The 26,351-nt window shown below is 38.7% G+C and overlaps 1 pseudogene; it reads right to left on the bottom strand.

Annotated features, from left to right (window-relative positions):
• Positions 1 to 1,182: 1,182 nt before the first annotated feature.
• Positions 1,183 to 5,454, bottom strand: LOC109083753 (annotated as a pseudogene).
• Positions 5,455 to 26,351: the final 20,897 nt, after the last annotated feature.

Below are 26,351 nucleotides of genomic sequence, written 5' to 3'. Positions count from 1 at the left end.
TGCAGTTTTATCACACAGCACAATGTCACAGATGTCGCAAGTTTTGAGGGAGCGTGTAATTGGCATGCTGACTGCAGGAATGTCCACCAGAGCCATTTCCCATGAACTGAATGTTCATTTCTCTACCATAAGCTGTCTCCAAAGGCGTTTCAGAGAATTTGGCAGTACATCCAACCGGCCTCAGAACTGCAGACCACGTGTAACCACACCAGCCCAGGACCTCCACATCCAGCATCTTCACCTCCAAGATCATCTGGGACCAGCCACCCGTACAGCTGCTGCAACAATCGGTTTGCATAACCAAAGAATTTCTGCAAAAACTGACAGAAACTGTTTCAGGGAAGCTCATCTGCAAGTTCATTGTCCTCATCAAGGTCTCGATCTGACTGCAGTTCGTCGTCGTAACCGACTTGAGTGGGCAAATGCTCACATTCAATGGCATTTGGTACTTTGGAGAGGTGTTCTCTTCACAGTTGAATCCTGGTTTTCACTGTACAGGGCGGATGGCAGACAGCATGTATGGCATCGTGTGGGTGAGCGGTTTGCTGATGTCAACGTTGTGGATCGAGTGGCCCATGGTGGCAGTGGGGTTATGGTATGGGCAGGTGTATGTTATGGACAACTAATACAGGTGCACAGAGATACTGTGATGAGATCCTGAGGCCCATTGTTGTGCCATTCATCCACGACCATCACCTCATGTGGCCCCATGCTGCAAGGATCTGTACAATTCCTGGAAGCTGAAGACGTACTCACCGGACATGTCACCCATTGAGAATGTTTGGGATGCTCTGGATCGTCGTATACGACAGCGTGTTCCAGTTCCTGCCGATATCCAGAAACTTCACACAGCCATTGAAGAGGAGTGGACCAACATTCCACAGGCCACAATCAACAACCTGATCAACTCTATGTGAAGGAGATGTGTTGCACTGCATGAGGCAAATGGTGGTCACACCAGATACTGACTGGTTTTCAGACCCCATGGACCCCCCAATACAGTAAAACTGCACATTTTAGAGTGGCCTTTTATTGTGGCCAGCCTAAGGCACACCTGTGCAATAATCATGCTGTCTAATCAGCATCTTGATATGCCACACCTGTGAGGTGGATGGATTATCACTGCAAAGGAGAAGTGCTCACTAACACAGATTTAGACAGATTTGTGAACAATATTTGAAAGAAATAGGCCTTTTGTGTACATAGAAAAAGTATTAGATCTTTGAGTTTAGCTCATGAAAAATGAGGACAAAAAAAAAGTGTTGTGTTTATAATTTTGTTCAGTGTAGATAGTGATGGCACACTTCTTTCTAGTTCTAACATGATGCATAATGTTTTTCCTGTTTGTGAAAATTATTTCATACTGAAAACATCTAAAACTCTAAAACTAAATCTTTCCAGAAGTGCATCTTCACATGTTGATTAAGGTTTACTTTACGTCCGAAACTCTTTCCACACTGATCACATGTGAACGGCTTCTCTCCAGTGTGAACGACCGTGTGAAGCTTAAGGTCTCCTTTTCGTGAGAAGCTCTTTCCACACTGTTGACATGCGTAAGGTTTCTCTCCAGTGTGAATTCTCATGTGGGACTCAAGGGATTGTTTATATCCGAAACTCTTTCCACACTGAGAGCATGCGTAAGGCTTCTCTCCAGTGTGAACTCTCATGTGAGTCTTAAAGCTTATTTTATAACTCAAACTCTTTCCACACTGCTGACATACATAGCTGTTCTCTCCTGAGTGATTTTTCATGTGAGAATTTAAGGTGTCTTTATGTGCGAAACTCTTTCCACACTGATCACATGTGAATGGCTTTTTCTCCAGTGTGAATTCTCATGTGTGTTTTATAAAGTTCCATTTTTGTCTAAAAGTCCTTCCACACTGTTGGCAGGCAAAAGGTTTCTCTCCAGTATGAATTCTCATATGGTTCATAAGGTTCCCTTTTTGTCTGAAGCTCTTTCCACACTGTTGGCAGGCGAAAGGTTTCTCTCCAGTGTGGATTTTCATATGGTTCATAAGGTTCCCTTTGTGATTGAAACTCTTTTCACACTGAGGGCAGGTGAAAGGCTTTTCTCCAGTGTGAATTCTCATGTGGGCCTTAAGAGATTGTTTATGTATAAAACTCCTTTCACACTGAGGGCAGGTGTTAGATTTGGTCTTCTGGACTCTTTTTCGTGAGGAAGTCTTTGCGGTCTTTATGTTTTTTTTTCCAGTTACAAAATTACTAAGTTTCACACACTGATCCTTCTCTTCCATTTCATTCAGTTCTTGTCTCTCCTCTTTCAGTGGGACCAGGTCTACAGTGGGAAAAAAAAATTAATGTTAACTTTGCATTGTAAAAAGTGAAAGTAACTTACAGTTTTCAATTAAAACTGTACTATACTGTAAAAACAACAATAATGCATTCTGGGAAATCATGGCCATTTCCATGAACTGCTATTTACTTTGTCTCGTATTTATTTCCTTAAGGGGTTGCGTATACACGTCAAGATGTCATCTCAACATCATAATGTCTATCGTCTATTGGCCCAACCCTAATATGTACATGAATTTGTTAACATTGTTGAGTATTCTAAATGAACTTTTTTTTTTCCCCTCAAAATTACCTGTTGGCGGAAACAAGCTTCCATAATGGCCTGATCCTCAAGCAATGCCAAGTGTGTCATTCTCAACAGTTTTCACAATAAACTCCTTAAATGGATAGTTCACCCAAAAATGAAAATTAGTCTATAAATGACTCACCCTCAAGTCATCCTATGACTCTCTTCTTTTAGACGAATCCAATCTGAGTTATATTAAAATTGTTTTCAAGTGTTTTGATGCATCAGTCCAAAAGTTAAATAAAAGCACCCATTTATATAAAAAAATGCCAAACTCTGTAGCGGGTGTTGCATGCAATAAATCACTTTAATCTAGCTAGTGCTCACTGATCTTTCAAGCTGTTTAATGCCACTCGGCGGTTGTTGGTTGTGTAAGTGGAAGAGCGGGAGAGAGATCAAAACAAAACACTGGTCACAAATTAGAAGTACAAAACGAGGATTTGTAAAGAAGAATGTCGGAGGACTTCGATATAAACCAAGAGGAGACTGGTTTTCCTTTGCTAAAGTAAGGAAACTTTGCTTCCTTTGCTCCTATTAACAAACGTTGGTTTTCACGAAACTCACCACGCTGACCTCATACGTCATCCGCCAGGAACTGCTTCTGTGTACAACAGTGAGCGCAAGCTACATAAAAGTGATTCTGTTTTGAATATGGACATTTTTTTATGTTTTCAGTGTTCAAAAACGGATCAATTCGCTACAGGAGGCCTTTGCTCACCCCCCGGAGCTGTGTGAGACACTTGGGGGCTTTTGTTAACCCCCCGGTATTGGATGGGTGCTTTTTTATTTAACAACACCCGATGCATGATTGGCAGTTCATTAAACAGCTTGAAAGATCAAAGACAATTTTTAATATAACTCCGACTGGATTCGTCTGAAAGAAGTAAGTCATATACACCTAGGATGACTTGAGGGCGAGTCATTTATGGGCTAATTTTCATTTTTGGGTGAACTAACCCTTTAACCACTGATTTCTAGTTGTGTCCTCTTTTGGAAGGCCAAACAAAGTAGTTTCTCCTTCACAATGAAACACAGCATCTCCACAACATGGTGCCGGTGGCAACAGAGAGAATAAAAGTTACATATTCTTTCTTTGCGTGAACATCTGGGCGACGTTATGCAGATCTTCCCACATAGTGACGTAGAGATGTGGGGGCGTGTTTAAATGAGGCATTTTGGGAGGGCGTGGTTGACTCTTAACTTTTATAAAGAATAATTGCATCATATGACCCCTTTAAGGCTATGCTTACACCCTTATCTTATGTCATCAAAATAATGGCGCCCCCCATTGTCCAAAATACATATAAAGGCATTTTGGTTTAAATAACAAATCTTTCATGGGTTTTTTATGGATTTGTAAGGACATCATTTGCATTTTTGGGATCATTTTTCCTTTGCAGTTTCTTACAGAGTTGGGCGTGGAGTTGAAGATGCCACCCTATGTTTTTAAAAAGGCTTATCAACGTCTAGGCTTACTGAAAAAACTGAGGAGATTTAACATTGAAAAGTATATTTTGATTGTTGTATATAAATCACTTATCAATATTATAGTACAGTGTAAACTGATGGACATAGAGAATTATACCTGAAACAGAAAAATAATAACTACAGTAATATTCCCTCCTCACTTTGGAAACTGTAGGGCTTCCACACAGATGCGTGCACACATCAACATTATCTCCACATGAGAAGTGTTTATTAAACGGGGAAGGGCTTGATCTCAATAAATAAATAACTAACAGTTAATTCTCGAAATACATAATAAATGAAACCATTCTGATGCTATATTATCGATTGTTTATGTAGCTAAGGTTGTTGCTCAGTGATACACAGAACCGCTGGTTGAAGTGGTCATAGCTGTGCAATCAGCAGCTTCATCATATATGAGAGTAAATATCAAATGAGTAAAAACCAACCTGTTTGTTCCTCAGTATCTTCATGCTTGACTCTGAATGTTTCTTCAATCTTCATGTCTTCACTCTCCTCTTTAATAAACATCATCTTTGTTTGTTCCTCAGTATCTTCTTCATGTTTGATTCTGAATGTTTCTTCAATCTTCATGTCTTCATTCTCCTCTTTAATAAACTCCATCTTTATAATAGTTTGTCACGTGGATCTCAGATGATCTAACTGTTTTTCTGTGAGTTTGGACACTTGTTCTGTTTAAGATGAGAATAATTAACAGAAAGAAAAATAAATCTAAACTAAATCCGAGTGCGTCTCAATCAGCTCCCTAGTTCAGTAGTCAGCACACTGGTGAGGGAGTCAGTCAGAGTGATAGTTCATGGCCATTAAAAACACTCAAACTACTGTTGCATATTAATAACAAATTAAACAGACCCTTCATTTTTAGCCATTTGTTATTCAAAATGAGTACTGATTGAGATTACAGATTACAGATTACATTATATTACACTCTCATGAGATAATTTAATAATAGTTACATTGTAAAATTTGTCATCATCACTCGTTTGTTGTTCTCGCTGCATTTACACTATTTTGAGAAGCAGGTCTCGTGAGCGCGCGCTGATTCGAATCACGGAATCATTTGGTTCAACTGAGAAAAGTTTGGAAAAGCTCCGTTTCTCCGTTATCTCTTCTGACCAGTGACTGAATGCATCTTTATGATCAACTGATGCACGATATATGGAGCGAAATGAGACGCACATTTGCTGTTCGAATGGATGCAAAACATCTAACTAAATTTTTTTAGTTATTGTAGAACCAACAAGATAGACTGGACTCTTTAAATGCTTAAAAACACAAACCTGTCTTCATCCGAATCACAACAGATGCAGGAGCGCAGGAGTATTACATCACACCACAAAACCAAAATAAAAGTCCCGTTTACACGCTGCTCTCTAAAATCACTAACATGCATAGAAAATAACACACAAATAATAGAATAGACGATAAACAGAGTTTAATTTCTTCCCCAATCATGTGTTAAAAATATTAGGAACTACTAAGACAAAACTGCAATGTTTTCATGCAGAATGCGTTTAGAAAAATAATTGCATACTCAACTTGGTTGCTTTAATAGGTATATACTGCCTAATCATAAAAAAATTCAAACTTATACTAGTAGTTTTGCACAATTTTTCCCACACATTTGCATGCAATGCTTTATTACACCAAGCATACATTTGTGAAAACTGGCAGCTGAAACACATGCTGAGAGACTTTTATGAAAGCCACACAGGAGAACATTTGGCTTACTGTACAAGACTGGCAGCTCTCAAACATTGTGTTCATTAAGGCAACGCTGCAAATACGGTGGTTGCTGCTCAAGTAGGCAACTTCCCGCACGTACGATGCTTGACATTCAGTCTGGCCTCTCTGTGTGCGCTGAAACTTCCTGCTGTCTCAAGACTAGTAGGTGGAATCTAGTGAATCTCTTCATTTTTCTACTGGAGCACTATTTGAGCACCACACACAAGAGTTTTTGTTTAGTTTTGTTTTTCTCCTGCTGTCATTTTTGAGTACATCAGTCTCCTCCACTCATTGCAAAGTCTTGTTTTGCCCCGGATGACATTTCTGAGTGTTCTCCACATATATGTGATGATATATAATATATATATATCTATATATATATAACACCCACACATTTTCTAATCCCCAAATCTTGAATTTTGCGATCATTCTAAATGCATTTTATTTGACTGAATTATGCAGTGAAAGAACACTGTAAATGAGCACAGTCAGTGTTTAAGCACTCAACTCTTATAATAAGTGATGAATCTCTTACTTTTATCGTACGTACATCTGCACTTTGTTGCTTATGATGAGGGAATTCGCAAGGCGATTACTAATCTGACCGCCTCTGATTGGCCACTACATTCCTAAACTCAACAGAATCGTGAAAAATAAAATACAATGTAATGTGAGCAGGTCTAAATTTAATACAGCAATCGAATATTTTCATTTAATTTTGATATGTTCCAATATCCTATATATCCGAGAAAATTTGATTAATACCGTATTCCATATAATATAAAAATGTCATGAAATAAAGACCAACTTTAACCATTCTGTTTAAATCACTCGAAGGATGTGACAGGAATCTGTAAGATTTTGGTTTCACTTCCCATTTTTACACATTTTTTAAATCTCTGTAAAATGAATGAATACACATCATCATCTCCCTTCATATGCAAACATAAAACTCTAAATCAGGCATTTTAAGAGACTGTCAGAGATGTATGATGCTTTAATATGCAGATGTGTTGGTTTGAATACTGTTTTAAAACCAGACAAGACTAGCATTAAGAGAGGGCAGATTATAAAAGAGATCAGACTGACTATCAGAGAAACAGAGGACTACATGAGCTAGAAGTCCATTTATATCAGCACCACTTGTTTTTTTTTTTTGTTTTTTGGTGCTGAAAAAAGGTGTAAAAGATTTTTCTTTTGGGGTGTTTTTTTTTAAGATGTGATTTTTTATTTTTTTTGTGTGTACACTTTCAGTACTAATATGTACACTTCAGGAACTAACAGGTACTAGTACGTACTACCAATAAGCAGCCTTCACTAACAAAGGTGCATCTTTTGAAAAAGTTCCATTCCAGTGACAACTTTTGTATCTTTTTTTCTGAGTGTGGAAGCGGTCAAGCGTGACATCATAATTAGAACATTAGAATGTTCAGAGTCTGTGTAATTCGCTGTCTGCAAAACCCAGTCTGCTCAGTTGAATGACTGCAAGATTCGCTCTGCTTGTCAGCAACATTCAGCCTGCTTGATAGCAAATACTGTTCATTTGACTCAATAGTCTGACACACACAACCTGCAAAATTGTCTACAAGCCCGTCTTGAAGACTCCATCTGGCTCTCAGCAAATACCAAATCATGCTGATCACCACTAGTCTGCTGCTGTTGTGGTGGTACTCCACCAGGGTGAAGAAAGATTCACCTAAAACAATGAATTTGGAGGAGAACAATCAAGGTAAGGCCATTGCTGGGGTTCATGGCCTTCTGGCTATCATGAAATGTAGAAAATCAAACCTTTTTTTGTAATCTTGATAGGAAGCAAAACAATTGAAAAATTGCTTTGGTCAAACTCAAATAAATGTAAAAAAAAATTTAAACAAAATTTATGAAATCCGTGTTGGAAGACCAAAAATGTCCACCCTGTTAAAGCCAAAACAAAAAAAAAAAACATTTTGAAAGATTTAAGATGTTAAAGTTTGGGCATTATGTACATTATCTTACTAACTCTGGCCCCTTTGACCATATAAAATCTTATCTGATTATTATATATAAATTGTGTTTTCAGATACAAATGTATAAAAGACATTTTTTACTTTTTAAATTAATTTGTTACTGGTAGTCCAATAAATTTTCATTGTCACAGAACTATATTTATTTATTTATTTATTATGATAATATAAAATCATTTTTAAAGAAATTCTTAACAATTATCACTACTTCTTCAACGTTAATGTAAATTAATGTTCATTACCACCATGTATTTTCTCTCATTGTCCACTCTGACTTCTGATTTTACATTTACGAATTTGCACTATTTTATTCAAAGTGGCCTAAAAAAACGAAAGCAATTATACTTTTCTTATTTCATAGTTATCCATACCAGAGTGGACATCTTGAGGTTGACCATATCAGATTGAAAACTGGATTTAAAATTTTCCAGCTTTTATTTGAATGCACAGTAGTCATCATAACAGAGTGAACAATAACTTGAACATGCACTAAAAACTTTATTATAATTGATAAACTTAATAGAAAAAAATTGTTGAAAAAATATTGGGGAAAATATCAGTTACAATCAAAACAATGCACATTCAAAATGTAAAAGAAAAAATATTTTCAATCCCAGTAACCATTATAAAGATAAGAATGAAGTTGATTTAAAAGTATAATACTGTATGCCCTCTTCTTTTTTGCCACAGTATCTGAGACTGACGTTGCCTCTCAGACCGACAATGTCTTTCAGATTGACACTGCCTCTGAGACTACTGATGCCTCTGAGACTACAGATGCCTCTGGGACCACTGATGCCTCTCAGACCGCCAGTGTTTCTTAGACTACCGATGATTCTGAGACAGCTGATGCCTCTCAAACTGCTGATGACTCTCAGATTGCCAATGCTTCTGAGACAGCTGATGCTTCTGAGACTGCCGATGCTTCTGAGACAGCTGATGCTTTTGAGACTGTTGATGCTTCTGAGACCGCTGATGCCTCTGAGACTGCTAATGACTCCGAGACTGCTGATGCCTCTCAGACTGCTGATGACTTTCAGATTGCCGATGACTCTCAGATTGCCGATGCCTTTCAGACTGCTGATGCCTCTGAGACTGCTGATGCTTCTGAAACAGCTGATGCTTCTGAGACAACTGATGCTTCTGAGACTGCCGATGCTACTGAGACAGCTGTTGCTTCAGAGACTGAGGCTACTTCTGAGACTGCCTATGCTTCTGAGACTGCCAATGACTCTGAGACTGCTGACGCCTCTCAGACTGCTGATGACTTTCAGATTGCCGATGCCTTTCAGACTGCTGATGCCTCTGAGACTGCTGATGCTTCTGAGACAGGTGATGCTTCTGAGACAACTGATGCTTTTGAGACTGAGACTGCTGCTGCTTCTGAGACTGCCTATGTTTCTGAGACTGCCGATGATTCTGAGACAACTGATGCTTCTGAGACTGCCGATGCTTCTGAGACTGCTGATGCCTCTCAGGCTGCTGATGCTTCTGAGACAACTGATGCTTCTGAGACTGCCGATGCTTCTGAGACAGCTGATGCTTTTGAGACAGCTGATGCTTCTGAGACTGCTGATGCTTCAGAAACTGACGCTGCTTCTGAGACTGCCTATGCTTCTGAGACTGCCGCTGCTTCTGAGACTGCCTATGCTTCTGAGACTGTCGATGCTTCTGAGACTGAGACTGCTGATGCCTCTCAGGCTGCTGATGCCTCTGAGACAACTAATGCTTCTGAGACTGCCGATGCTTCTGAGACTGCTGATGCTTCAGAGACTGACGCTGCTTCTGAGACTGCCTATACTTCTGAGACTGCCGCTGCTTCTGAGACTGCCGATGCTTCTGACACAGCTGATGCTTCTGAGACTGCCGATGCTTCTGAGACTGCAGATGCTTCAGAGACTGACGCTGCTTCAGAGACTGCCGCTGCTTCTGAGACTGCCGCTGCTTCTGAGACTGCCTATGCTTCTGAGACTGCCGATGCTTCTAAAACTGCTGATGCCTCTCAGGCTGCTGATGCTTCTGAGACAACTGATGCTTCTGAGACTGCTGATGCTTCTGAGACTGCTGATACCTCTCAGGCTGCTGATGCTTCTGAGACAACTGATGCTTCTGAGATTGCCGATGCTTCTGAGACAGCTGATGCTTCTGAGACTGCTGATGATTCAGAGACTGATGCTGCTTCTGGGGTTAGACAACACATCTCAGGACCTACTCATTGTTGAAATCATACTCTAGATTTAATACTGTCACATGGAATTGATGTTGATGGTGTTGAAATTATGCAGCCAAGCGATGATATCTCAGATCATTATTTAGTTTTGTTTATTTTTGTAAATTTTACTTCTTGTTACAAGTATGGTAGAACCATCACTTCTACCACAAAAGACTGCTTTGTAAGTAATCTTCCTGATGTATCCCAATTCCTAAGCATATCCAAAACCTCAGAACAACTTGATGATGTAATAGAAACTATGGACTCTCTCTTTTCTAGTATTTTAAATACAGTTGCTCCTTTACGCTTAAGGAAGGTTAAGGAAAACAGTCTGGACACCGTGGTGTAATGAGCCACACTCGCACCCTAAAGAGAGCAGCCCGGAAAATGGAGCGCAGCTGGAGGAAACCAAAACTAGAGGTATTGTCGTATTGCTTGGAGGGAAAGTAACCTATCTTACAGAAAAGCATTAAAAACTGCTAAATCTGATTACTTTTCGTCTCTTTAGAAGGAAAACAAACATAACTCCAGGTATTTATTCAATACAGTGGCTAAATTAACGAAAAATAAAGCATCAACAAGTGTTGACATTTCTCAACATCACAGCAGTAACGACTTTATGAACTACTTTACTTCTAAAGTCGATACTATTAGAGATAATATTATAACCATGCAGCCATTATCTACAGTATCACATCAGATGTGTCAGTGCACTATAGATCCCCTGAGGAACAATTCCACTCATTCTTTGCTATAGGACAGGAAGAACTGTATAAACTTGTTAATCATCTAAACCAACAACATGTATGTTAGACCCTATTCCATCTAAGCTCCTAAAACAGGTGCTTCCAGAAGTCATAGATCCTCTTCTGACTATTATTAATTTCTCATTGTTATTAGGGTATGTCCCCAAAACCTTCAAACTGGCTGTTATTAAGCCTTCTCATCAAAAAACCACAACTTGACCCCAAAGAACTAGTTATTTATAGACCGATCTCGAATCTCCCTTTTCTTTCCAAGATACTAGAAAAGTAGTATCCTCGCAATTTATATTCCTTCTTAGAGAAAATGGCATCTGTGAGGATTTTCCAGTCAGGATTTAGCACCGTATCATAGTACTGAGACTGCTCTCTTTAGAGTTACAAAATGACCTGCTGCTCTTATCATCTGATCGTGGTTGTATCTCTCTATTAGTGCTATTGGATCTTACTGCGTTTGACACTATTGACCACACTATTCTTTTGCATAGATAAGAACACTTTGTTGGCATTAATGGAAGTGCATTAGCATGGTTTAAGTCGTACTTATATGACCGCCATCAATTCGTAGCAGTGAATGAGAAGGTATCATATTGTTCACAAGTGCAGTATGGAGTACCGCAAGGCTCAGTACTAGGGCCGTTACTCTTCACGCTTTACATGTTACCCTTGGGAGATATCATCAGGAAACACGGTGTTAGCTTTCTTTGTTATGCTGATGATACTCAGCTCTATATTTCTTCGCGGCCCGGCGAAACATACCAATTTGAAAAACTAACGGAATGCAGTAGTCGATATAAAAAACTGGATGACGAGTAACATCTTCTTACTGCTAAATTCTGAAAAAACAGAGGTGTTAATTATAGGGCCAAAAAGCTCTGCATGTAATGACCTAGAACGCTGTCTAAGCCTTGATGGCTGCTCGGTTGTTCTTCTTCGTCATCAGTTAGGAACCTAGGTGTGCTATTTGATAGCAACCTTTCCTTAGAAAGCCAAGTTTCTAGCATTTTTGTAAAACTGCAATTTTTCCATCTCGAAAATATATCTAAATTACGGCCTATGCTCTCAATGTCAAATGCAGAAAATGTATATCCATGCGTTTATGACCTCAGGTTAGACTATTGTAATGCTCTATTGGGTGGTTGTTCTGCACGCTTAGTAAACAAACTCCAGTTAGTCCCAAATGCAGCAGCTAGAGTTCTTACTATAACCAGGAAGTGGGGAGATCATATTAGCCCAGTCCTGTCAACACTGCACTGGCTCCCTATCAAACATCGCATAGATTTTAAAATCTTGCTTATTACTTATAAGCCCTGAATGGTATTAGCACCTCAGTATTTGAACGAGCTCTTGTTACATTATCGTCCTCCACGTCCGCTCTGTTCTCAAAAACTCTGGCAATTTGATAATACCTAGCAAATATCAAGTCAACTGCGGGCAGGTCAGATCCTTCTCATATTTAGAGCGCCCAAACTCTGGAATAAACCTACCCTAACATTGTTTCGGGAAGGCAGACACACTCTTGCAGTTTAAATCTAGATTAAGCTCCATCTCTTTAACCTGGCTTACACACATAACATACTAATACACTTCTAATATCCAAATCCGTTAAAGGATTTTTTGGCTACATTAATTCGGTAAACCGGAACCGGGAACACTTCCCATAACACCCGATGTACTTGCTACATCGTTAGAAGAATGGCATCTACGCTCATATTAGTCTGTTTCTCTCTTATTCCGAGGTCACCGTAGCCACCCAGATCCAGTCTGTATCCAAGTCAGAGGGTCACTGCAGTCACCCGGATCCAGTATGTATCCAGCCCAGATGGTGGATCCAGCACCTAGAAAGGACCTCTACAGCCCTGAAAGACAGCGGAGACCAGGACAACTAGAGCCCCAGAGACGATCCCCTGTAAAGACCTTGTCTCATACGACCTCCGGGACCAGACCACAGGAAACAGATGATATCTTTCTGCACAATCTGACTTTGCTGCAGCCTGGAATTGAACTGCTGTTTTCGTCTGTGCCAGAGGAGGAACTGGCCTCCCCAACTGAGGCCTGGTTTCTCCAAAGGTTTTTTTTTCTCCATTCTGTCACTGTGGAGTTTTTGGTTCCTTGCCGCTGTCGCCTCTGGCTTGCTTTATTTGGGGACACTTCATTTACAGTCGATAATCGTTGACTTGATTGCAAATTATTGCACAGATACTATTTAACCTGAACTGAGCTGCATGATGACATCACTGAATTCAGTGAGGAACTGCCTTTAACTGTCATTTTGCATTATTGACACACTGTTTTCCTAATTAATGTTGTTCAGTTGCTTTGACGCAATCTTTTTTGTTTAAAGCGCTATATAAATAAAGATGACTTGACTTGACTTCTGAGACTGGCTATGCTTCTGAGACTGCCGCTGCTTCTGAGACTGCCTATGCTTCTGAGACTGCCGATGCTTCTGAGACTGCCGATGCTTCTGAGACTGCCGATGCTTTTTGGGATTGTTGTTGTTTAGGGGATTGAGGTTCTTTTGTGAGTGTGTATGTTTTTGTGAGTGTGGCTGCTTCTAAGACTGCCTATGCTTCTGAGACAGCCGATGTTTCTGAGACTGCCGATGCTTTTGAGACTGCTGATGCTTCAGAGACTGACGCTGCTTCTGAGACTGCCGCTGCTTCTGAGACTGCCTATGCTTCTGAGACAGCTGATGCTTCTGAGACTGAGACTGCTGAAGCCTCTCAGGCTGCTGATGCTTCTGAGACAACTGATGCTTCTGATACTGCCGATGCTTCTGAGACAGCTGATGCTTCTGAGACTGCCGATGCTTCTGAGACTGCTGATGTTTCAGAGACTGACGCTGCTTCTGAGACTGCCGCTGCTTCTGAGACTGCCTATGCTTCTGAGACTGCCGATGCTTCTGAGACAGCTGATGCTTCTGAGACTGACGATGCTTCTGAGACTGCTGATGCTTCAGAGACTGACGCTGCTTCTGAGACTGCTGATGCCTCTCAGACTGCCGATGACTCTGAGACTGCTGATGCCTTTCAGACTGCCGATGACTCCGAGAATGCTCATGCCTCTCAGACTGCCGATGACTCCGAGACTGCTGATGCCTTTCAGACTGCCTATGCTTCTGAGACCACTGATGCTTCTGAGACTGCCGATGCTTCTGAGACAGCTGATGCTTCTGAGACTGCTGATGCTTTTCAGACTGTCTATGCTTCTGAGATCCCTGATGCTTCTGAGACTGCCTATGCTTCTGAGACCACTGATGCTTTTGAGACCGCTGATGCTTCTGAGACCGCCGATGCTTCTGAGACTGCTGATGCCTCTCAGACTGCCGATGACTCCGAGGCTGCTGATGCCTCTCAGACTGCCGATGACTCCGAGGCTGCTAAAGCCTCTCAGACTGCCGATGACTCCGAAACTGCTGATGCCTCTCAGACTGCCGATGACTCTGAGAATGCTGATGCCTCTCAGACTGCCTATGCTTCTGAGACTGCTGATGCCTCTCAGACTGCCGATGCTTCTGAGACCGCTGATGCCCCTGAGACTGCCGATGACTCCGAGAATGCAGATCGAAATGCTTTAAGACTTGCCGATGACTCCGCGAAATGCTGATGCCTCTCAGACTGACGATGACTCCGAGACTGCTGATGCCTTTCTCTACTGCCTATGCTTCTGAGACCACTGATGCTTCTGAGACTGCCGATGCTTCTGAGACAGCTGATGATTCTCATATTGAAGTTGAGTTGGAGGCTGCTGATGCCTCTCAGACTGCCGATGACTCCGAAACTGCTGATGGCTCTCAGACTGCCGGTGACTCCGAGACTGCTGATACCTCTAAGACTGTCTATGCTTCTGAGACCGCTGATGCCTCTCAGACTGCCGAAGCTTCTGAGACCGCTGATGACTCTGAGACTGCTGATGCCACTGAGACTGCCATTGCCTCCGAGACTGCCTCTTCCAAGCATTATAATGGGGGTAGGTGGTTGTTTTTGTTCAACAGTCCAAAAGTAATCAAATAAAGTGCACACCTCCATAGTAAAATGTGCCTCACATGGCTTGGCCACATTTTATTTTTGCACATTTATTTTTTGACAGCAAAAAGGAGCCATCACAAATTAGAAGCTCAAAATGAGGATCTGTAAAGAAAAATTTTGGAGGATTTCGATATAAGCCAAGAGGCGTGTGCGAAACACACATGTCCTTCATCATTTGTCTGGAATGGCTGGCACATATGACAGTCAGTGGTAGTGAAATAAAAATGTTTATAACATTTTCAATTCGTTACAGGAGGACTTTTTTCACCACCGGAGACGTGTGAGGCTCATTTTATTATGGATGCGCATGCTTTATTTGACTACTTTTGGACTGTTGAACAAAAACACCCACCTACTCCCATTGTAACACTTCGAAGAGCCAGGATAATTTTTAAAGATTCATCTGAAGGAAGAACGTTATAAACACCTAGGATGCTTTGAGGGTGAGTGAATCCCAAGACACACAGCACAATTTTCGGCTGTCCTAGACAAAAGATTGGCATTGTGAAACAATCATGGCGATTTCTGTGATCGTGGCTCCTAATCGGTGGTCCTATGTCGTACAGTGAGAGAGGTTCAAAGATGGACATTGTCACAGTCTTTTGACCAAAGATAATTTTCTGGGAGTGTCAGAAATTCAGCATGTTCATTGCACAGTGTTTTTGCAGTTACGACCCACGTTTACTGACCAACCAGTAAAAATGTGACATGAAATCAACGCGAAATGGTGCTAAAACATTAATCTGCTTACCTCAAGCTCTTATTTCTTCCACTTTCGCCGCTCCCACTTTTTTTCACCACACATAAAACTACAACTGTCTAAGTGTGATTCATTATGCTCTTTTTGCTTACCACTAGTGCATGCTAATGACATTTTATTCTTCTATAGAAATGTGCGTCATAGCCTATGAGTCATCATCGTAGTCTATATATATGTCGTACCCAAGTTTATTAGATCCATGTCGCACAGTGTGACCAGCAATCTTATAGGATTACCAAAATCGTGCAGTGTGTAGAAGGCTTAAAACATGGGCCAATTTTCGTTTTTGGGTGAACTAAGCCTTTAAAGAACTATTGTCACGGTTGGTAAACCATGGTCTCGGGTTTTGCACTATGTGGGTGGAGGGAGTGAGTGTCTTGCGTCAGCACTGATTGTTTCGTGTGGGCGTCTCTGCTAATTGTTCATGATCACCAGCTGCCACTCGTTACCCCTTCACTACACATTGCCCTGCCTTTGTCTCGTGTTTGTCAGAGCGTTGTTTGTCTGTCTCAGTGTTCCTCAATGTTTTCTAGTGTTCCTGTTTATGTTCTGCTCATCGTTGGATTGTCCTGTCTCCGGAACCCTTTCCACTCCTCCTCATCCTCGGATCTCACCACTACCTTCGCAGCTCTGCCCCCACAGTTCCTGTGTCACACTCTCATGCTGCCAACGCACCATCGCACCTTGGATCACCCGTGAGCCTTGCCTCTTCCCGGATATCTCCCTGACCTTCTAGATTCCCCGTACCACCTGTCTTCGTGTTCATTGTTTGTTTTGTCATTTAATAAATATCCTAACTCGCACTTGCTTCCTCACCTTCTTGAAAATCATTACAACTATATATAAACTGTACTAATAACTGATTTAAAGGGGTGGTTGACTTCAATGAATTTTTTTAATATTAGTTTGTGTGTAATGTTGCTGTTTGAGCATAAACAGTATCTGCAAAGTTACAATGCTGAAAGTTCAATGCAAATGGAGATATTTTCTTTTAAAATTATGGCAGTTTAATGCCTACAAAAACAGCTGGTAGGGACTACAATGAGCTACTTCCCAGGTTTGTTACATCACAAACTCTGATAAACCCTGCCCCTGGGAACATGCAACAACACGCACAGGTTCTGCATATTCCTCTTCACTAATATCCTCTGCATCTCAATCGGGCTCAAACTGATAAGCAATATTGATGACACCATTGTTGACCCCAATAAAACCGGAGCACATGCCACTGAGATGAGGGGTGGGATGATTAAAAGCGCACTAGAGGCCGTTTAGCAAATCTCAACACACTGAGCCAACCAATCTGGGCCCATCACGTATTTCTGAGGGAGGGGCTTCATAAAAACAGAAAGTCATCAACGCGTTTATAGGAGAAGGGACAGAGAATAAAGGTAAATTATGTGAAAGGTAATGCATTTGTTTTTTAAACAAAGCATTAACACATGTTAGACTGCACCCCATAAACAATCAAGCATAGAAAAAAAACAATCAACCACCCCTTTAAAATTTTAGGAACCAAGTATTGTATGGATGAAGATTGATTGAAATAAATGACAGTGTATTTAATGTGCAAATATTGTGTATTTATTTAGAAATTATTGTTGTTAGTGTGAAAACTTTAATGCTTTTAAAAGTGGTTTAAAGTTTTTAATTAGGGAAATTATTGATTCAGCACTACCACACTGAGCACAGGTGCTCCACAAGGCTGTGTGCTCAGTCCGCTGCTTTTCGCGCTGCTGACCCATGATTGCACTGCTAAGTTCAGCTCCAACCACATCATCAAGTTTGCTGATGACACAACGGTGGTAGGTCTCATCAGCAACATTGATGAAACACCCTACAGAAAGGAAGTGGCAAAGCTGGCTGAATGGTGTGGGACTAACAACTTGTCCCTCAATGTGAGCCAGACAATAGAGGTTGTGTTGGGTTTTGGAATTGGATTTGTTGAGAAACTCTGTTTGACACCCGCTCGACTGTGGAGAGAGTCAGCAGCACTAAATTCCTGTGCTACAGAGAGTCAGCAGCACTACAACAAAATCATGGGCTGAAAAACCACCTGTAGAAAAAGCACCCTCTTTCCTCTCTATACACACCAGACACATTCTTATAAACACTCCATGTTTCAAGCCAGACAATAGAGGTTGGGATGGACTTCAGAAGAAACTCTGTTTATCACCCCCCACTGACCATCGACAGCTCAACTGTGGAGAGAGTCAGCAGCACTAAATTCCTGTGCTACACACTGGTGAGTGGGCTGGACAAACCACCTGTAGAAAAACACCCTCTTTCCTCTCTATATGCACCAGACACTTTCTTATAAACACTCCATGTTTCAAAGAAACATTGTGCAATTCTGAGTGTGCTACACACAGGTGAGTGAGCTGGACAAACCATCTGTAGAAAAACACTATTTTCTCTCTATATGCATCCGACACCTTCTTATAAACACTTCATGTTACAAGGACTTAAAAAGATAAATTGTTTTATTTGGATGAACGTTTTATTTTTGTGTACTACTTGCTTCTTAACCTTAAATACTTCTTTTGTACAATATCATGAACAGTCATTATGTAAAGTACTTGTATAGTCTGTCTTAGGTTATGTGTATGTATATTCAATTATTTATAGTATATGTATAGTTAGATTACCATTTCAGATAGTTAGCTATGTAGGTCTAAAAACTGTTCCTACGTCGAGTGTTGTATGTTTATATTGGTTATGTAGCACTGTGGTCCTGCGAGACATGACATTTCGATCCACTATATGTCCACACATGTAGCGGAATGACAATAAAGCTTAACTTGACTAGTAACTGCACCAGTCCACAATTCATTGGTAATTAATTTTTTCCACTTTTTTTTAAAAACCTTTTTTACATTTAGTCAAAACAATACCACACTCTGCTACCAGTAGAAATAGTTGATGTCAGCCTGGATGTGCTGTACAGAGCACATTCAGGGCTTTCCATAAATACCAAATGATTGGATGTTTCACCATGAATGCTCCCTCTCCTTGGTTTTTACCTGTACCTGACTGTACATCCTTATAGAAATATGATAATATTTTGTAATTATAATTTAAATCTGATTAACTTTCAAATTGTTTGTCATAAATCCACATATCTGGAAAATGTTTATGGGGCTTCGAATCAAAAATGAATTCCTGTTTACACAGGACATCTTTTACATGTCGACTGTAGAGGACACCAGGACTAAAAGCATGTTTACTGTGTTATGCATTTTGGGAGACAAAAGAATTGCATAGGAAAACAAATTATATAGCAATATTCCTATGAAATATTAGATATTATAATGAAAATCTGGCCAATTACTCCCATTATTACACTTCTTTTTTCAACAAAATTAGATACAGTGTAAAGACAATGTTGTGCTTAATGGAAAACCCAGTTTATGGACTTTTTGAACACATATTGTATAAAGCAAAATGGTATATCAAATCATTTTGTTACATATTTTACAACATAGTTGAGAACCATCCTTAAAGTTTGGTATAAAAAAATCCTGAAACCTAAAAATTGATAAAAAAAAAAAAAAAAATCCCATTGTTTTTGCCTTTTCATGTCTATTCTTGTCATTTTATTTTTTAGAAAAACTCAGTTCTGGTGTTCTCTACAAAGAACATAGCATAACATATGAATAAAATATAATTTTTCAAAAATTTTATTTTACCTTTTTTTTTTTCTCTTAAGCTCTAAACAATGTAATGACATCAAAAATACAAAATTGGTTCTCATGAGGATAGGGGTCAAATTTAACTATAATTTAATATAAAGTAAAAGTAAATAAATAAACTGTATTATTTAGAAATTACAATTGTAGCTCTAGACAGTTACCTATGGCTATGACTTTAATAATACAGTTGTCTAATTGATTTTATAGTCTAAAGCATTCAGAAATCATACAAAAGAAAATTAAGTAGTTTTACTATGATAAAACCATGGTTTGTATTTGTAAGGGTTGTGATGTCCACATGTTTCTGTTGAAGAAATTATAGAGGCTGTTTCATCATATAGCAAAAAGCTGGCCAAAAATGAAAGATTAAGTGAATATTTGAATTAAATGTTGGTCAATGTTGGTGAATTAAATGTTTGGCCAACAAAGATTTGATCGTCCTGTAAGTGTAACAGCAGCAATAAACAGGCCTTATCCCTTTGCAGGCATTTGTAATAACATGTAATGCACATAAATAATTTTTTATTAGCCTACATTATGTATTATAACAGCCTTATTAACCAATCATTATTGCCTCATTGTTTTTATATAATGCATTTTAAGTCATTTTAAAGGCTATTGTTGGCTTAGGTCTGTTTTTATAACCACACAAAAAAATCTTATCTTAATACTTCTTTGTAAATTATTATTTGAAGTAACAAAAACATGGTTAATTTGCAGTTACCAAAGCTAAAAGAATGATAAGTTTTGGTGTTATTCGTGTTAAAACTATTACTAATTTTCGTAAAGGAACATGGAAACTCAGAGAGAATATTAGATGCGTTGGTGATGGTGAAATTATTTCTGACATTAAAACACGTTATTAACGTCAACAGCCAAAAAAGTTTCACAGGATTATGAATGTGCCTGAAAGCTATGCACGGGCTTTGTTTTCATCCTTTCTTTCTTTCTTTCCTTTTTTTTCTCTCTGCGGTGGATTGCTAATGTCTTTTCACTGGCATAGATGTCCATCCATCATTTGCATTCAGCAGCAAACATGAGCCGCAAGCGGTCGTGAGCGCGGATGGGATAATGGCGCGTCAAGTGTTTTTTTTTTATTTATTTTTTTTGAGCAACTGGGATGGTGCCCCCCCTGGGAGTTGGTGCCCTACGCAGACTGCGTACTCTGCATATAGGGAGCGGTGCATAGACTGTAAAAAAATATGGACGTAGTGTCCGTGATGTCACACATAGACTCCTCAAGAGCGTTTTTGAAGCTCAAAGTGTGCAGAGCGGGCCGTCGCCATCTTGGCAGCGCGTCACCGCGCGACTCTCCCGGATAATTGAAAATGGGCAAAAAGGCGAGAGCTGGTTGCTGAAGCCACGCCCACCTAGCGCGACGGCATTGTCAGCAGCGGCAGTCCACCTGTCACTCAAGTGGCCACGCCCTTAATTATGCAGAACTTTAAGGCTTTATATAATTTAAACGGATGAGTTATAAAAAAATTCACCCCCCCACAGTTGTCATTCAATTCAATTCAAGTTTATTTGTATAGCGCTTTTTACGATACAAATCATTGCAAAGCAACTTTACAGAAAATTACGTTTATACAAAATATAGAAGTAGCTTATCAGTGATGACTGTCTGACTGATGTAAATCCCGTGGCAAAACAGAGAAACAAATAGAGACATCATTAGCGTAGCTGCTGTTCCAGCCAAGTAAAATTAATTAGTTTAACCCAAGTTAAAGAATAATAATGCGCATTTGATCAGATATAACTGCAGTCCAAAATTATGAGATGCATTATTTGAATGCTTGGCCAAAGAGGTGTGTTTTTAATCCAGATTTAAACAGAGGAAGTGTGTCTGAACCCCGAACATTATCAGGAAGGCTATTCCAGAGTTTGGGAGCAAAATGCGAAAAAGCTCTACCTCCTTTAGTGGACTTTGCTATCCTAGGTACTATCAAAAGTCCAGCGTTTGTGACCTTAGGGAGCGTGATGGATTGTAGCGTGGTAGAAGACTAGTTAGGTATGCAGGAGCTAAACCATTAAGGGCCTTTTAAGTAAGTAATAATATTTTGTAACTGATACGGAAACTAATAGGTAGCCAGTGCAGAGACTGTAGTATTGGGGTAATATGATCATATTTTCTTGACCTGGTAAGGACTCTAGCCGCTGCATTTTGGACTACCTGTAGCTTGTTTATTGAAGATGTCATGAAGGGCAAAATTAGCAATATAGACCAAAATCACTTTTTGAACCAGGCTGTAAACATGTTTTTTTCTGCTGTAAAGTTGGGCATTTTAACATGGGGAGTCTATGGGACTGACTCCCTTTTGCAGCCGGCCTCAAGCGGCCAGTCGATGAATTGCAGTTTTAGTCACTTCCTTATTGGCTTCACGAGAGAGAGCGGGAGGTTGCCGCTCGGAGCGGCGGTACTATTTTTAAGGGTGTTACTGAATGCTACTTCTGTTCTGTTAGTCAGCTACTGATGCGTAGTGTAATGCTTGGGTGCCCCTGCTGGCCAACCTGAGTTTAACAACAAATTTACGCAAAACACTGTGCAATCCAGTAATGCAAGTTAATGACAAAATAATTATCTTTGTTTCCAGACAACAGTCTTCACACTGTTCAAAATTTGAAGGGGCCTGTCTTTTTTACATACTCAGGGCTACATATATATAAGGGGTGTGACGAGACACTTATCCCACGAGACGAGACATGAGACTGGGTTCACGAGAACAAGAAGATTTTTTAAACTTTTTTAAAGAAATCCTCAATGATGAAATATATAGGGAAAATTTATTTTATTTAACTGAAAAACACAAAATGCAAAAAAAAATTGGTGCATTTTGAAATCAAATTGTACTTTATGAATTGAAACATCTATTTTAATAAATTTAATAAATTTGCAAAAGGTTTTGCCACAAACTCAACTGACAGGCAAGAAATTGCACAAAATTATATAGTATACATAAAGATAAATAATAAAAAACACAAATAATATCCCTTTAAAGTAGCAGTCAGTCAAGTTTATTATTTAGTAAACTGATTTCCACTTTAATAAGAAATATAATTTTTTTCCATTTAATTTTTCTCAACTCCTTTTTAGTAGTATATACATTTTCACAACAATTTATTAAAAGTTTAACAAAAAATATATGTTTACGGCTCTATGAAATGTTTTATTTTTTCTCACCATATTATTTATATTTTTTATTGTTCCCAAATTCAGAGTTTTTTAATAATATTATTTTTGAATGCATAAAACAACTTAATTTATTCATTTTATTTTTTCTTAAAGTAGCCTTGTGATTTTTTTCCCCTCAGAAATTCTGTGTTGTGTATTTACATTTTTCTGGTTATTAAATGAAGGTATAAAAAATTATCATTTAATTATTGAAATTTAAGCAAACTTTATTTTTTGGCAAACAAAGGGGATTTACTATTAAAATTAAAACATGGAAGAAATGTTGTGTGATTATTCCTTTAAAATAGTGTTTGCTTCATTTTAGTAGTAGTACTAGTAGTAGTAATAGGCTGTGTACATTCTATTGTCGTTATTTCAAACCGGACTTTTATTTTGACGGGTTGCCGTGAATACATTTACAGTTCTGTGTATGTGATATGACGCTAGTTTTACTCAAATCAAAGGGTAAAATGTTCATAAAGTGACTCTCAGAGCAGTTCTGGAGATGTAGTTCATGTGTTTACGTCCTCATTTAGTGAGACGGCAGACGATGAAACCACCGCAAGTGTCAAGTGCGCTCCAGTGTGTGTAAACCGCGCGTCTGCACAATTCATTAACAGAGACAGGCAGAACATGCAGGATTCATATTTAAATCAACTTTTGCAGCTTTATATTTACAGATACTAGTCCATATCGTGATTTGATTTAAGTGTAATGACCTACTTTTGGTTAAGTTAATTAATAGAGAAATTAATTAACCAGTCGGATCTCGACACACCCCTAATATATATGTATGTATGTATGTATGTATGTATGTATATATATATATATATATATATATATATATATATATATTATTATTATTATTATTCAGTTGTTATGCAAGATACTGTTATGCAATCATTGAGACCCTCCACAAAGAGGGTAAGGCACAGAAGGTCATTACTGAAAGGGCTGGCTGTTGAGTGCTGTATCAAAGCATATTAAATGCAAAGTTGACTGGAAGGAAGAAATTGGGTAGGTCCCCTATTGGTTTTGTGTGTTACTTACTGCTGTGAATCACTTTTCGTTTTCAGCAACAGGAGAGACAGCACTGCAGCAACAGGAAGATGATAATGAATATAGGGATGAGTATTGAGAACTGGGATTAAATTGGATACTGATTTGTTTGAAGGAAGGCCATGTTCCAGAAGAAGAAGCGAATCACGGATGAAAAACTAAGCCTCATTATTTCAGTACCACTTAGGTATTTATTTCAGTGGGTTATATATTTCAGGCCTGTTGTCCTGGAGGTAAGGACATGGTCAAAAGATTTGTATCCAGTATCCAGCTGTAAATGTAACCTTCTTTGAGCCACACTCCAAAAGCCTCAGGATGAGTGACGGGTAATCCACAGGACTGAATTTCACAATTTAATTACTCATAGAGACTAACAGATAATATTTATAATTTAATTCTGGATGTACAGCACTGCTCAAAAGTTTGGAAAAAACACTTTTTTTCTGTTTTTGAAAGAAGTCTCTAATGCTCACCAAGCCTGCATTTATTTGAGCAAAAACACAGAAAAAAAGATAACATTTAATATACTCTAAGATATAATTGATTTCTGTGATCAAAGCTGAATTTCATTACTCCAGTCTTCAGTGTCACAAGATCCTTCAGAATTATTCTAATATCTGATTTGATACTACGTTATTATATATGTTGGAAACAGTTGTTCTGCTTCATTTTTTTTCCAGATCAGGATTAACCGATGGATAAATTTAAAAAGAACAGCATTTATTAAAAATAGAAATCTTTTTTTAACAATATGTCTTTAATATCACCTTTATCAGTTTAACACATTCTTGCTGAAGTATTACTTTCTTTAAAAAAAAAAAACAAAAAAAAAAAATACTGACTTAAAAAGTATTATATTTTAAATAAATGTATACTAGTATTCAAAGAATTTACCCTTATAATCAAATGACAACTGATTTACTATGAGATAATTAAATACAAATAAAATGTTCCCTCCTATTAAATAATATTTAATATTTTGACAATGTGATACTATAAGATACAATGTATTAACAATAGTTTAACGATTCCTTAGTATTACTATATATCTATTGTAAAGTGTTATCACATTTTCTGATACACAACGTGTATTCACAGCCATAATGCTCATTTCAGAAACTAATTGATTTATGGTGTAACAAAAATACATTTTGTACTGAGCTTCTTCTTAATTATCTTTGCTAGTTTGCAGCTCCAGCCACTAGAGAGAGTAAGCGCTGCAGGTGTCATGGTGACACACACACAGATTTATCTCAGGAGCTGATAAACTGCGTTAAGGAAAACAAAAAGCAATGATGCTTCACTGTCCTTTATTTCCCAGGATAATTCAGGTTTATGTTCACAAAAAGTGAATGAATTAATTCATATTCATGCTAAAATGGGTAAGTTCACATTTTCTACGTGTTTGGCATTAAATTACGTTGTTGAAGTGAGCAGGACGGTTGGCCTGCATTGTGAGTTCAAATAACCGTCGCTTATCTGCAAACAATTGATGACAAATATATTTTAGCATGTGTGTTCTCACATACTAAGTGTGAGATCTGAAGAAACATATTTAAATAGAAAATGTTTTTTTTTTTTTTATGTGAAATAAGGCAATACTTGGGTAGAAAATTGTATTTTTGGTTAAAACTGCCGTGTGAAAAGCGTGATGGAGAGCTAATGATTTAACTGCGAAGAGCTAACCCTTGACACCAATGTCATCAGAAAACATCTGTTTTGTCTGGTACCCAAAATCAGCAGTGTTTTGCTGAGTTGTGTTTTAAAACTGTATCAACAGTTCTGTATCACAAGAGGTGGGCAAAGAACAGAAATCAGGAGATAAAGTGAAGGTAAAATTAGCAGAGTTTATTGAGTAATCTTAGTTTCAACTGTTTTAATGCTGTCAAACTTAAAAATGAAGTTAAAAAAAAAAAAAAAAAAAAAAATTTATTTGCAATAGATAGATTATTTTTTCTTTTTTTTAAATTTTTTTGGTGGTGTTTTTTGATATCTTACTTGATTGTGAAGACAACTAACATAACAGCACCTACCATAAGATTAAACAATAATGGAAAAATAATAAAAATGGCAGAACAATAAATGCATCAGTGAAATGAGTGTATAAATGGTTATTAATTTATTCCCCGTGGGATTTGATGGAATTTGAGAGTACAAAACGAGGCTGGAGCCAGCTGCAGATGGGTAGGTCAAACTCAAGTGGGTGGGACTTTAGCTGCAAGTCACAAGTCTCCCTAATCCAACCCCCAGCTTACTTGCTGTGGTGTAAGCCCCTCCCACTCACAGTTCTTGGTGTAATCTCCTCCCATTGCAGTTCTGTGGGCTGCAGCAACATTTAGGCCCTGTCCCAAATAGCACCTTTAGTGCACTTTCGGTCTGGTGGACTTAAAGTGGCAGCTGTGTGCGTGTGTTCATAGGGTGTCCCATTCATTATTTTAGCTTTCAGAAGGGTGCTCGCCGGCTGCCCCATGCACACTTGTGCGCACCTCTGTTGACTGTGTACCGAACAGTCGAAGCGGCATTACTCTGAGGAAGACCGTAAGGGTTTAAGGGTGCCATTTGGGACAGAGCCTTACTTGGGAATTTTCCAGCTTTCCATGTTTTCACCATTATACACTAGGGGGCATATCACACATCTTCTGAATGAGTACAGAATTTCCTGAATCAAATCATAGGATAGGAAGATGAGCAATCTCATGTAAGCATATGCAAATGAAAAATAATGTGATCATCAACAATAAACAGCATGCATAAGAAAACTTTGTACTACTGTTACAAAGTAAAATATAAATCCAAGTGGTTGATTGAAGCGTTTAAGTCAGCTATATAATATAATTGTTGAGTTAAAC

The sequence above is a fragment of the Cyprinus carpio genome, chromosome B4, assembly GCF_018340385.1.
Source record: "Cyprinus carpio isolate SPL01 chromosome B4, ASM1834038v1, whole genome shotgun sequence".
In the NCBI taxonomy this organism is placed as follows: Eukaryota; Metazoa; Chordata; class Actinopteri; order Cypriniformes; family Cyprinidae; genus Cyprinus; species Cyprinus carpio.
The sequence above is the reverse complement of the archived record's forward strand: the minus strand, read 5'-3'. Positions and strand labels throughout refer to the sequence as shown.